The 14,272-nt window shown below is 39.8% G+C and overlaps 1 protein-coding gene across 4 annotated transcripts in view; it reads left to right on the forward strand.

Annotated features, from left to right (window-relative positions):
* Nucleotides 1-14,272, forward strand: part of ODAD2 (outer dynein arm docking complex subunit 2) — a 201,685-nt gene that overhangs the window by 63,910 nt on the left and 123,503 nt on the right. The window lies entirely within an intron of this gene.

Genomic DNA, 14,272 nt, shown 5'->3' on the forward strand with positions numbered 1-14,272 from the left:
GCACGAGTACAAATTCTGTAGGGCAGGATGCACGAGTCCAAATTCCATAGGGCAGGATGCACGAGTCCAAATTCCGTAGGGCAGGCAGTGAGCTGGCTACTCCAAGGAAGGTCTTTGATGAACTCCCCAGGAGAGGCTGGTTGGCTGAAGAAGAAATGAAATTTCTCTCTTCTCCCTTAAAAGTCTTCAACTGATTGGATTATATCCAGCTGATTGAATTCTCTCATTGGAGAAGGCATACCCTTCATTGATGCAGTCAGCCACAGATGTAATCAATTGACTAATGATTTATTAAACCAGCCTTCTGGTTTATTAACCAGCCACAAATGTCCTTGCAGTAATGGTTAGGCCAGTGCTTGCTTGACCAGACACCTGGACACCATCACCTGGCCAAGTTGACACATGAACCTAACCATCACAGGGTTTTATTTGGTTACATGTTTAGAGTTCTAAGGAAATAAAAGTGTCCAAACTAAGGCATCAACAAGAAGATACTTTCACTGAAGAATGGCCAGTGGTGTCTGGAAGAGAAGGCACATGGTTGGCGTCTGCTTGTCCTTTGCTCCCAGGTTGCATTGCTTTCAGCTTCTGATTCCAGTGGCTTTCTCTCTAAGGTTCTGGGAGTCCTCTCTTAGCTTCTTTGGGGCAAACTCTGGGCTTCATCTCTTAGCTTAGCATCTCCAAATGTCCTTCCGTCCGCATCTCTAAGTGTCAGCAAGCATCTAGGTCTATGTTGGCTCTTAGCTCCTCTCTTAAATACTTCAGTGAACTAATCAAGACCCACCTTGAATGGGTGGGGCCACTCCTCCATGGAATTAACCTAATCAAAAGTATCACCCACAGTTAAGTGAGTCACCTCTCTGTGGAAACACTCAAACAGAATGTTCCACTCTAATCAAAAGACTAATAAATCTGCCCCTACAAGATTGCATCAAAGAACATGATTTTCTGGCTGACATAATATATTCAAACTGGCACAACTTACAGTACCCAACCAGCAAAACTTTTATTTGCCTCCTAGGGATATTCTCTTCTCTCAATCTCTCAGCCTCTCTCTCTCTCTCTCTCTTTCTTTCTCTCTCCCTCTCTTTCTCTGTCTCTCTCTCTCTGTCTCTCTCTCTCTCTCTCTCTCTGTCTCTGTCTTAGTTAGGGTTCTTCAAAGAAATAGAACCAACAGAGAAATGTATATAAAGAGATTAATCATAAGGAGTTGGCTCACAAATCCATGGGAACTGCCAAGTCTGAACTCCAAACAGAAGGCCACAAGCTGGAAATCTGGAAATGCCAATATAGTAATGTTGAAATCATTTGTCCAAACTCCCCAGGGGAAGCTGGCTGGCTGGAAATTCTAGGAAGAGCCAATGCTGAAGTTGAGGCAGAAATTCTCCTTCTGACCTCTGAAATCCTAAATTCTGGCTTTTAAGATAGGAAGACACCTCACTTTGATGAGGGCAATCTCCTTCATTGATGCAAATCCCGTTTTATGAAATATTGTTTCCGTAATAAGAAGGCTGGTGTTTGACGAAACAATGGGAAACCATACCCTGGCCAAGTTGACCCATGAAGTTAACCATCACACACTCTCTCTACCTCTCTCTATATCCAAACTGGGGTCCTAGTTAGCTCTAAGTAGCATGCTCAGAATATCCTTCTTGTTTCTAAATTTAATTCAGTAAACATGTTTTGAGTACCTAGCAAGAGCTTTGTATTGATGACGCTAAGAGCCAAAGGACTTTAAGCTATGATGTTGGTCCTTAAGCAAATCAGTGTCTCATTCGGAAGAAAAGACTTTTAATTGTGGTACAATTTAAGAACAATAGTAAGATCATGTGTAAAGATTACCCATGTGTTAAGTCCAGAAAGGGAGGAACCCCTGTGAGCTAAAGTAGCCTTGATGGGCTCTCCAGGGGAGATGGGGCTTAAAGAATAGAAACCATTGAATGATAGAGGAGTAGGGGAGCAGGGTTGAGGAACCTGAGCAGAGGGAGAGCAGAAGCCAGCCTGAGTGAGGGGCAGTAGGAGATGGAGTCAGCAGATGAGGCGCGGTCAGGCACGGAAGGGGCTGCATGTCTAATTTTATCCTCCTGAAATCTCAGCAATGAGCTGGCAGCTTTTTGCCTAGAAGGTGTAATGAAGGAAGCAAATCTCTCTCCACATCTGTCTTCTGAACACTGATCATTTGTATTCCATCGCTTAAGCCCTTCCTTCACTGTAAACCCCAAACTCTAGGAGAGGAGTAGAACTTTGGTAATTTCATTCTATTCGGGGTTCCCACAGCTTCCCCTAAGCATGTGTCGGGTGCCCAAGGATTGAAACCCCAACAAGGCCTTTGGAATTCGGTTCCCGAAGCCTGGTCTCCGGGCTTTTAGGCCCCAAGGAATACCAGTGGCACACATGATACCTTTGTAAAGAGAAACACTGGCTGGCTTTATACCAGTTTTCTAATGTAGACTATTTTTTTTTGAAACACACATGGTATTCATTAGGACCCAATAAACACTTGTCGAAGTGGCTTTATGCATTCCTTTTGATCTTTGACTCCTTGTTATTTTTGTCCCCCAATTCTACCCGGCCACCAGCTGCCTCTGACCCCTTTTTGAGCGTGACTCGTCCTGCTCTGCCCTCAGGTGAGGCTCATTCTCCTTCACTTGGACTGTTGAAGTCAGCCCTGTTGGCTCTCACCTGCAGTCTCTTCCTACCCTTTCAGTACCGTCCTGCACTGCCTTGAAACTTGGTTTCCTAAACTGTAGGTCTGATCATGTTTTTTTCTTGGCCCAAAGAACCTCCGGGTTCCTTATCCTGGTGTTGTTGGCCTCTGCCTTCTGGCCCCATTCTGCCTTTCTAGCTTTATCTTTTCCCTGCAAGTGTGCACTGTCTGGAGTGATACTGACTGTTCTTTGTTTACTCCTTTATTCATTCGACAAATAATTTATCGAGCATCTTCTGTGCCAGCTACTGGAGGTATAAGGATGACCAAAACAAAGTTCTTATTCACTTGGAGTTTACATTCTGGAATGTATGGGTTGGGGCTGGGAGGTTGGGAGGCTCTCGACTCCCACACAAATAAAATGATTTCAAGTGGTGTCTAACACTGTGAAGAAAATAAATAGAGCGATTGGAAAGAGGTTGGAGGTGGTTCCTTTGGCTGGGGTAATTGGGAAAGGGGTCTCTGGGAAGATAGTATTTGATAATATTTGAACCATGGCCCAGAGATGAGAAGAAGGCAGCCTGAGGGACGAACACGCACAAGAAGCAAACACAAAAGTGCTGAGATGGGATTGAGCGTCACTTACTCGGGAGAAAGAGGGAAGGTCAGCGTGACTGGAGCGTAAGGAGGAACAGAGAGAACAGGAGATAAATCAGCCAGCTGCAGGGCCGTGGGAGCCACTGGAGGCTGAGGAGCCGAGAAGCCGTGGGCTCTGACCGCACGGGGACTGGAGTACGTTCTGAGGCCTTATTTGTGCTCGTGTTGGCTTTGAACCTGACTGACTTTCCCGCTGGTTTTCACTGGACTGAGCCACTTTATACCTTCTGCCCTGCTCTAATTATCCTGGTCCCTTTCACTCTCAGAATTATCCTGGTTGGGATGATAAACTTTCTGGTTACCTTATAGTTAACTTAACTCTGAACACCACTGATTTGAAATCCTCCATATCCTTCAGTTTGGCTCATGTGTCACTTTTCTCTGAAGCTTCATGTCCACCTTGAGGATTTGTGGCTTCCATGTGCTGTCATAGGACTTTTAAAAAATACATTTAATGTAGAATTCATCATTGTCTGCTATGTTAGTAGTATATGTTTTTGTATATTGCTTGCTAGACTGTGTCACAAATCATCTTTTTGTCTCCTGGTGACTATTAATTTCTTAATAAATATAGTCAATTTAACTTATGTAGATTAGAACTCAATCTCACAAAGCCCCTACTCTACTTCTATTTAATAGCTTGGCTTTAATGATTTCCACAGAAGTCATTACCAGCTTGCCCAGCTGGCACTAGAAATTCCGTCTAAATATCATCATTACAGAACTTTTCACAATGGACCTTCGAACTCTACTTAGTTATTTTATGTAAAGCTTTATAATTATTGACCTTTTAGCTGATTCCATTTAAGAAAAGTCTTTATAGAGAAACAGCTATACTCTTTCTTATTCTGAATTTAAAGAACTGAGGTTTTTAAGACAACAAAATGGAAATTTAAAAATCCAATGGTATACCATGGGCCTCAAGGACTTTATAATTGAGTTAGAGACAGAAACGTAATGTGATAACTTAAAAAAGTAGAGCAGTTGGTGAGATGGTGGTAAACACTTATTAAATACAGAAAATTAGTATGTCGAATTTTATGAGAGGCTAGTCTAGTGGTTAATGGTTCGTATGAAAACTACAAAAAAGAGCAAAAATTGAAAAGAAAGTCAAAACAAAGAAAAGGTCACAACTCCAGATCTTACACTGTGAAATGCACCTGCCAATGCTGTGACTTATTGCCTGTGTATAATATGCTGACAGCTGATTTCCCCCAAGTAAGTGTCGTGATTGTGAGAGGCTTAGCCAACATTTTTTTTTTTCCATAGAGAAGAGAGGAAGGGAGTGAAGGGCCTTGGAAGAAGTGGGGAATTTCCCATTAGACACCTCGTTTTGCATTATAAAATGTCAGGAGAAGTGGAGCTTAAGGAAAAGCCATGTGGACATGTCATTTTATATTGTCTACAGCAGCCTTCTAGCCCAGGGAGACACTGGAGACTCTTTGGAGTGAAAACATTGCTAAAGACAATGTTTGCCAGATCGCGACACAGTGAGCCTGTAAAATTTTAGAGATTTGGAACAAGCCAGATTGACTGTTTGAACACTCGAAACTGAATGGAGATGTGATCCCAGGCAAAGGGCATTACAGATTTCTGTGGGATGGTGTTTGAGGTAATTTCCTTATGAAAGGAAACAAAGAAATTCAGACAGTTTCCCAATAGCTTTTAAAACAATATGCTACCACTTAATAAAATAGCCAAAAGAAATCATATGAAGGTTTACAAAAGTTCAAGACAACTAAGCCTGCATAGTTTTTTTAAAAGTAGTGGTCAGAGCTCAGAAAAGAAGTAGAAGATTAATAAAAATTAAAGTCTTGGATAGAAGCAAGAGAAATATAATAAACACAACTGAAAACATCCAGGAATATGGTGTAAAGGTAATAACAAAAGAAATGGATAAAAGAAAACTATAAAAACTATAATAGAGAAATGGATAAATATTGAGCCCAAGGAGACCTAACATAAACAGGAAGAGGTTGGAGCCTGTGGAACATGATCTTATTCAAAGATAGAACAGAAGAAAACTTCCCTGTGAATCTGTAGGTCAAAAGGATCAACTGAGTCCTAGTAATATCAATACAGAGTGGCAACAGTAGCACATGTGCTGAGAAAGTTACTTGAATTTCAAAAATGAAGAAGAAAAATAATACATATATCCAGGCAAAAGAAGCAAACCATGAGGACTGGTTGGCTTCAAACTTCTCCACAGCTTCTTTTGATGTTGTGCTAGTTTGAAGCTGTTATGTACCCCAGAAAAGGCTGTGTTCTTTTAATCCAGTCCCATGGGTGCAGACCTATTGTGGGTGGGACATTTTAATTAGGTTGTTTCAATTGAGATGTGACCCACCCAATTCAAGGTGGGTCTTAATCCTTTACTGGAGTCCTTTATGAGGATAAGAGAGAGAAACACCCAGGGAGCTTGGAGAAGAAAGCCCCGGGAGACACAAGTAAGGACCCAAAGAAACTGAAAGAGCCAGACCCTGAAAGCAGTAAAACCTGGGAGAGAAGGATTAGCAGATGCCAGCCATGTGCCTTCCCATGTGACTGAGGTACCCCAGAGAAGGTATCGTCCTGTTGATGCCTTAATTGGGACATTTTCATGGCCTTGGAACTGTAAATTTGTAAACTAATAAATCCCCATTGTAAAAGCCAACCCATTTCTAGTATATTGCATTCCGGCAGCTTTAACAAACCAAAACAAATGTCAAAAGACATTGATTACAACATTCTGAAGGAGAAAAGTATTGATCATGAATTTCATATCCAACAAGGTTGTCCTTCAATATGAAGACAATAGCACATTCTGAGACATACAAAAAATTAGTGAATATAGTCCATAGTAGCACCTCTTGGAAAAAAAAACTACTTGGTGACAAAAATCCAGTCAATCATGAAATTACTCAGAATAAAGTATTTCAAAACAGCAAAAACCATGGCTAAAATGTACCAGTGGAAAAGATTTAATTCATATAGATATCAAAGACAAAACAATGGGAAATTGTCATTAGGGGAATTATTTAAATTTGTAAAATATTGATAATGATAATGAAATAATAAACCTAACAAAAATAAAAACAATTGGTGGTGGGTGGATAAGTAAGTGTGCAAATTTTAACATCTTTCACATAAATAAGTCAATAGATAATGTCTAAAACATTTTTTATCTATCCATCCCTTTTGTCTGTCTTATCTATCCAGCTAATCTATCCTCCATTTGTTTATCTCTCTTTCTACTCATCCATCCTTCTATCTAGAAATAGGCATATCCAGAATGATTTACATTAGATGTTAATGATAATTATTTCTGGATGGTGGGATTTAGGGTCATTTTTTACTTTTTTTTTTATTTTTCTGTACAGTCTGCATGGTGAATATGTAGTATCTTTTAAAAATTCAAATCATGTTGAATACTTTGCACGATCCCATTTTATTCTGTAAAGTGTATAATGGCTAAGACTATGGATTCTGGAGCCATTGCCTTTAATGCTAGACTTTCCACTTACTGACTATGTGTCCTTTGGCAAATTACTTAAGTATTTGGTGCCTTGGTTACCACATCTATAAAATGGGGAATGGTACCTTTCTCATTGAGTTGTCATAAGGATTAAATGAATTAATGTATTTAAAATACTTGACACAAGTAAGTGCTAGCAAAATGTTGGCTAGTATTAGTGATGTAGCGATAGCTTCAATTAGTAACAATTTTAGAAGATAAAACATAAACAGAAAATTAAAGTCAGCCTGAGACCTATCTGTATTCATCTGTAGAGAACTTTGTCCCTTAATTTTCTGTGTTTCTCTAATATCAAATTATTCATGTCAATTTGCCATGAATTGAGAACAAGGAAGCACTAAATGGTGACTAATTCACTTTAAACTCTCACCTGCTCTCTAGGAATTTTGAGAGTATGGCATAGGCATGTAAATAGGCCTTTTTTTGTCATGCTATAAGTTTGGATTTTGTTTTCAAGTCAGTTGGGTGTCATTGAAGGGTTTTGATCAAGGGACTATTGGTGCTTCGTAAATATCATTGCACCCCCAGCATGGAGAATGGATTGACGGGAGCACAACTAGGGAAAGAGAAATGTGCTAGGGGACCATTACAGGCCAGAGGTGGAGGTGGTATAAACTAAACCTATGGCATATAATGTAATAAAGAATAGAGAAATTAACAAATTGAAGAGAGAGAGAGAGAGTGGAGGAGAATGGAGAGAGAGTCGTGGATGATGTTCAGGTTCCTGGCATGGAGAACTAGATGAATAATGCTGCTGCTCATTGATGCAGGGATGGTGGAGGGCTGGCGAAGGAAGACTGAACTTCACAAGGGGAGAGTCCAAATCAATTTGTTCATCAGTGTATATTCAGTGCCACACCTAGTTCCACCCAATGAACATTTATTGTTTGTTGAATGAATGGAGTGTTGCTGTGGTTGTGTAGACATTGAGTTTTCTGTGGGACATACAGGTGGTGATGGTGAGCAGTCAACTGGATATTCATGTCTAAAGCACTGGATAAGAAGTGGGCTGGGCATAGCGAATTATGAGTGTTTGGTAAGTCATGGGCGTGTATGGGAGGCAGCAAGGAAGAGAAAGCAGAGTGGAAAGGGATGGACAAAAACAGAATCTTATTGAATGCAATCTTTTAAGGTGAATGAAAGAATGAACAGAAGAAGAAGGAACCTATAGAGAAACTGGGAAGGATCAACCCTAAAGTTATGAGGGAAGCTAGAAGAGTGAGTTATTGAAAAAACAAAAAATTAGAGTGGAGGAAGTAGAGAAAGCAGTCAAAAGTGTCAAATTCTATAGCCAAGCTTTATAAGATAAGGACTTGATTGTCGTACAGCCAGAGGTTGGCAAATGCTTTTCTACCTGTGAATATGGTTTACCCACATGTGTTTTTATAAATGAAGGCAGTTTCAGAAAACAATATTTTGAGTTTGATAAGAATCCAAACAACATTACTTTTGGCATCATATTTCAGACATGGCTATGGTTGCTAGACTTGTAGGATTTATTGTGTCTTTGAGCTTCAAGTTCGACGTTAAGGAAATGACAACTGAATACTTCTCCCCAATGTAATTCTTATGTAACTCAAGGGTTAGGCATTTATTTTAACGACTAGCAGTTTTATGTTTTAATGATTTGGCTGTGGCTGTGGCTAAAACTTAGATTGCATGTCAGAATAAGCACATGTATATTCTTAGTACAGTTTTATTAACCTGGTATAAAAGAAAGTGTACGTAAATCTTTTCCCTTGTGTATTTCTCAGTAAAAATAAGAAATGTCATATTAATAATAAGAGTTTAGCCACTGACTCAAAAGTGATTTTTGTGAAACCAATATTTCCATAAAGCTCTACTATAGAGTTTTTCTAGTACTCTACACTACTGCTTTTAAAAATTCATTATAAATTATTTCATATTAATCATGCCTCTCCTTGGATCTAAAATGTAACATGTATCCTGAGTTATTAAGTTCATGAAAAAGTAGATTCATTCAAGCTGAATTTTCCTTTCTTGTCAACTTTGAATGTCAGTTGGATATGTATAGAATTCATCTGGAGGTAATTTGTCCTTCAAATATAAACAGTCATGTTTTAGGAGGCACAATTTTCTAATAAAATACTATAAACTTTCAAACAACTAAAAAACGTTGAATCTGAAAACTGGAGAAATAGCTATGATTTATTTTCAGCACCTTAAGATATTTTCTTACTTTTTTTTTTCTTTCTACCTTTTATTTAGAAATAACAGTAGACTTAGAGATAAGTTGCAAACACAGTGCAGGGAGTTTCCATTTATCCTTTGCCCAACTTCCCTTACTGTTAACACCCTATATAACCATGGTATAATTCTGGAAACCAGGAGATTAACTACAATACTAGTAACTAGTTTATAGACTTTATTTGGATTTTACCATTTGTTCCACAAACGTACTTTTCTTAGTCCAGGATCCAATCTATGCTTTTAATCCCCCTAGTCTGCTCCAGTCTCTGACAGTTTCTCAGTCTGTCTGTGTTTTTCATGACCTTGACATTTTGAAAAGTGCCAACCAATTGTTTTGTAGTTTCTCTTAATTTGTGTTTGTCTGATGTTTTCTCATGATTGCATCAAGGTTAGACATTTTGGGCAAGAATACCACAGATGTTGTGTTGTGCCATTCTCACTGCATCATTTCAGAAAGTCTGTGCCTTACTACAGGTGATGGTAACCTTGGTTAAGGTAATGAGTGCCAGGTTTCTCCACTGCAAAGGTGGAGAACGACTTTTCTTTCCCTTTGTAATTCCTGTGTATCTACAGGGGAAATACTTTGAGTGTATGCAAATATTCTGTTTCTCATCCTAGTTCTGCATACGAATTTAAGCATCCATTAATGTTTCTAGCCTGCAGCAATTTTTATTGTAGTTGTTGCTTAACAGTGACTTTATACTTCCATAATTCTGCATTTATTCATTGGAAGTCTACTGTAAGAAAGATCTCTTCCTTTTCCCCCATTGATTTATTTATTCAATCATTTATTTGTATCAGTGGGACCTCATGGATATTTATTTTAGCCTATTGGTTATAATCCATTACTGTCATTATTTTGTTGCTCACCTTGTCACATATTTGGCCATTGGGAGCTCCTTCAAGTTGACCCCTGTGTCCTCTTGACATCCCCCAACTGAGAACTTCCTTGTTTTGGGCACCACAAGATATCCCAAGATCATCTGGTACTTTTTCTACCTCAGCCCTGGAGTCAACCACTTCTCCAAAGACACCTTGTTTTTTCTGTTGAAGAGTAATATTTGGAAATCAGAATCTTGGCACTGAGTATACTCATTGCTGCTGGGAATTATTTGCACCTACACACACACGCATGCACACACACGCCAACATTTATTTCTCTATATGTACATCTGTGTATGTATTAAGAAACATGAGTTTATACTAATACCTCCAATTCCAATATAATGCCATAGGGGTCGTTGTAGCCTTCTCCCCTTATGTATTTATAATTTCTTTCTTTGACAGTGAGAAACGTAAACATTATCCACAATGTACTTACCTGTTTGCTTCATTCTAGCACCTACCTAAAGTAGTTTCATAAATGCTGACCCATCTTATGAAAAACAAATTTTCTGACTAGAGTAGAATATTTTTGCGTAGTTCTTTTTGACTTCAGCCTTGGAGTATACAGTCACAATACTGTTTTTAAGTTATTTAGGTTATTTTCTTCCCCAGTCTTATTCATTTGTAATATGCTTAGGTTCATTTGTTACTGCTTGTATTTCATTTTGGGTTCCCCAAATCCTGGTTGATGTTCATTTTTTCTTTATATTTTGGGTACATGAAACATTACCAAGATTTTAAGAGTCTGAGCTATACAAAGGAGATATTTGTAGAGAATTGTGTGTCCCTTCTTAACTCCCCTCTACTCCTCTTTACTCCCTCCCCACTTCCCCAGTCTTCCCACTGCTGTCCCATCTATCTCCTGTGGGTAACCAATCTCGTTAGTTGCTGGTTTATCCTTCCTGTATTTCTTTTGAACATATGAAGAGTTTCATGTGTATTTTCATATATCCCCTTCTTACGTGAAGAATAGCATGCTATTGACTCTTTTGCATTTTTATTTTTCACTTAACAATATATTCTAGAAATCACTCCAAAACAATTGCTTTTTTTTTTCTTTACTGCTGCATAGTTCTCCACGGCATGGAGCTACCATAGTTTATTCAATCACTCTCCCAGGTGTGAGAGTCTAGATTGTTTCTAACATTTTACCATTACAAACGATGCTTCGGTGAATAACTCTTGCACAATGTATTTTTGAATTGTTGTTGGAAATGTATCATCAGATGTGTTATACTCCTGAATCAAATATTAAGAGCATACATACTTTTGTTAGGTATTGTCAATTCAATTCCCAAAAGTTTGTGCTAGATTGATTTTCTACTAGTGAAATGACAGCACCTGTTTCTTCCAGCCTCCCCAAAAGAATGTGGTGGTGTTCTTTAAAATGTTAATCCAATAGGTGAGAAATGGAATCTCCGTGTTGTTTCAGTTTGCATCTCTAATTATGACTGAGTTTGAACATTTTTTTTTTTTTTTTTCATATGTTTAAGGGCCATTTTTAGATCTTTTTTGGTGAACTGTCAGTGTTCGGGCCCAGACCGAGTTCAAGCTAAGCATGGCCTGGTGCTGCCGTGAGACTGAAAAACACGCCAGGCAGAGAAGTAGACATAGATTTATTTTAATGGACTTATGAACAGGAGAGAGTCTCCAGTGTATGATTTTAGAACAAAGACATTCCATGTAATAGGAGGACATTGGGCCTCTACTATAACCATTAGAGGGGCTTAAGGCCTGATGTTTTATGAAGATTAATGTCTAAGACTAAGGTACAGTCAGTGCCATTTTACATCAGTGGTTACATTCTTCTCCCTCAGGGATATTGCTCACTTTCTCCACCTTTGTCCTGGCCAAAGCAGCCTTGTTACGTTCTTGGGGTCTCATTCCCGTTTAGGAGGGGGCCCAGGCCCTGGGCCATCACGGTCAGCTTACGTCTTCTCCCAATTTTTTTTTACTCAATTTTTCATTCTTTGTCCCTCAATTTTTAGTAATTGTTAATAATAGTAGCAGTGTTTACTTTTGCTTATGATATATGTTGCAAATATTTTCTGCTAGTTTGTCAGTTATTTTACCTTGCTTATGCTGTTTTGTTTTGCAATGCAAAAATATTTTATTTTTATGTCATCAAAGTATTAATCGTTTTTTTCATAGACTTTGGCTTTTGAGTTTTAGTTAGAAAATCTTTCCTCATGCTGAAGGTATTCATAGTTTCATTTTTATATTTAGATCTCTCATTTATTGCAGTTTATATGAGGTAGGGATGTAATTTTATCTTTTTTCAAATAGCTATCCAACTGTCTCAACACATTTTATATAAAAGCCAGTCTTTGGGAGGTGGGGCAAGATGGCGGACTGGTGAGCTGTATGTTTTAGTTACTCCTCCAGGAAAGTAGGTAGAAAGCCAGGAACTGCGTGGACTGGACACCACAGAGCAATCTGACTTTGGGCATACTTCATACAACACTCATGAAAACGTGGAACTGCTGAGATCAGCAAAATCTGTAAGTTTTTGTGGCCAGGGGACCTGCATCCCTCCCTGCCAGGCTCAGCCCTGTGGGAGGAGGGGCTGTCAGCTCCGGGAAGGAGAAGGGAGAACTGCAGTGGCAGCCCTTATCGGAAACTCATTCTACTGATCCAAACTCCAACCATAGATAGACTGAGACCAGACACCAGAGAATCTGAGAGCAGCCAGCCCAGCAGAGAGGAGACAGGCATAGAAAAAAACAACACAAAAAACTCCAAAATAAAAGCGGAGGATTTTTGGAGTTCTGGTGAACATAGAAAGGGGAAGGGCAGAGCTCTGGCTCTGAGGCTCATATGCAAATCCCGAAGAAAAGCTGATCTCTCTGCCCTGTGGACCTTTCCTTAATGGCCCTAATTGCTTTGTCTCTTAGCATTTCAATAACCCATTAAATCTCTGAGGAGGGCCCCCCTTTTTTTTTTTTTTTTAATCCTTTTTTCTTTTTCTAAAACAATTACTCTAAGAAGCCCAATACAGAAAGCTTCAAAGACATGCAATTTGGGCAGGTCAAGACAAGAGAAGAACTAAGAGAGCTCTGAGACAAAAGGCAATAATCCAGTGGCTGAGAAAATTCACTGAACACCACAACTTCCCAAGAAAAGGGGGGTGTCCGCTCACAGCCATCATCCTGGTGGACAGGAAACACTCCTGCCCATCGCCAGCGCCATAGCCCAGAGCTGCCCCAGACAACCCAGTGTGATGGAAGTGCTTCAAATAACAGGCACACACCACAAAACTGGGCGTGGACATTAGCCTTCCCTGCAACCTCAGCTGATTGTTCCAGAGTTGGGAAGGTGGAGCAGTGTGAATTAACAAAGCCCCATTCAGCCATCATTTCAGCAGACTGGGAGCCTCCCTACACAGCCCAGCAGCCCAGAACTGCCCTGGGGGGACGGCACTCACCTGTGACATAGCACAGTCATCCCTCAACAGAGGACCAGGGGGTGCACAGCCTGGAAGAGGGGCCCACTTGCAAGTCTCACGAGCCATACGCCAATACCAAGGACTTGTGGGTCAGTGGCAGAGACAAACTGTGGCAGGACTGAACTGAAGGATTAGACTATTGCAGCAGCTTTAAAACTCTAGGATCACCAGGGAGATTTGATTGTTAGAGCCACCCCCCCCTCCCTGACTGCCCAGAAACACGCCCCATATACAGGGCGGGCAACACCAACTACACATGCAAGCTTGGTACACCAATTGGACCCCACAAGACTCACTCCCCCACTCACCACAAAGGCTAAGCAGGGGAGAACTGGCTTGTGGGGAACAGGTGGCTCGTGGACGCCACCTGCTGGTTAGTTAGAGAAAGTGTACTCCACGAAGCTGTAGATCTGATAAATTAGAGATAAGGGCTTCAATTGGTCTACAAATCCTAAAAGAACCCTAACAAGCTAAGCAAATGCCAAGAAGCCAAAAACAACAGAAAATTATAAAGCATATGAAAAAACCAGACGATATGGATAACCCAAGCCCAAGCACCCAAATCAAAAGATCAGAAGAGACACAACACCTAGAGCAGCTACTCAAAGAACTAAAGATGAACAATGAGACCATAGCACGGGATACAAAGGATATCAAGAAGACCCTAGAAGAGCATAAAGAAGACATTGCAAGACTAAATAAAAAAATAGATGATCTTATGGAAATTAAAGAAACTGTTGACCAAATTAAAAAGATTCTGGATACTCATAGTACAAGACTAGAGGAAGTTGAACAATGAATCAGTGACCTGGAAGATGACAGAATGGAAAATGAAAGCATAAAAGAAAGAATGGGGAAAAACATTGAAAAAATCGAAACGGCCCTCAGGGATATGATAGATAATATAAAACGT

Source organism: Choloepus didactylus, chromosome 5 (genome assembly GCF_015220235.1).
Source record: "Choloepus didactylus isolate mChoDid1 chromosome 5, mChoDid1.pri, whole genome shotgun sequence".
Lineage (NCBI taxonomy): Eukaryota > Metazoa > Chordata > Mammalia > Pilosa > Megalonychidae > Choloepus > Choloepus didactylus.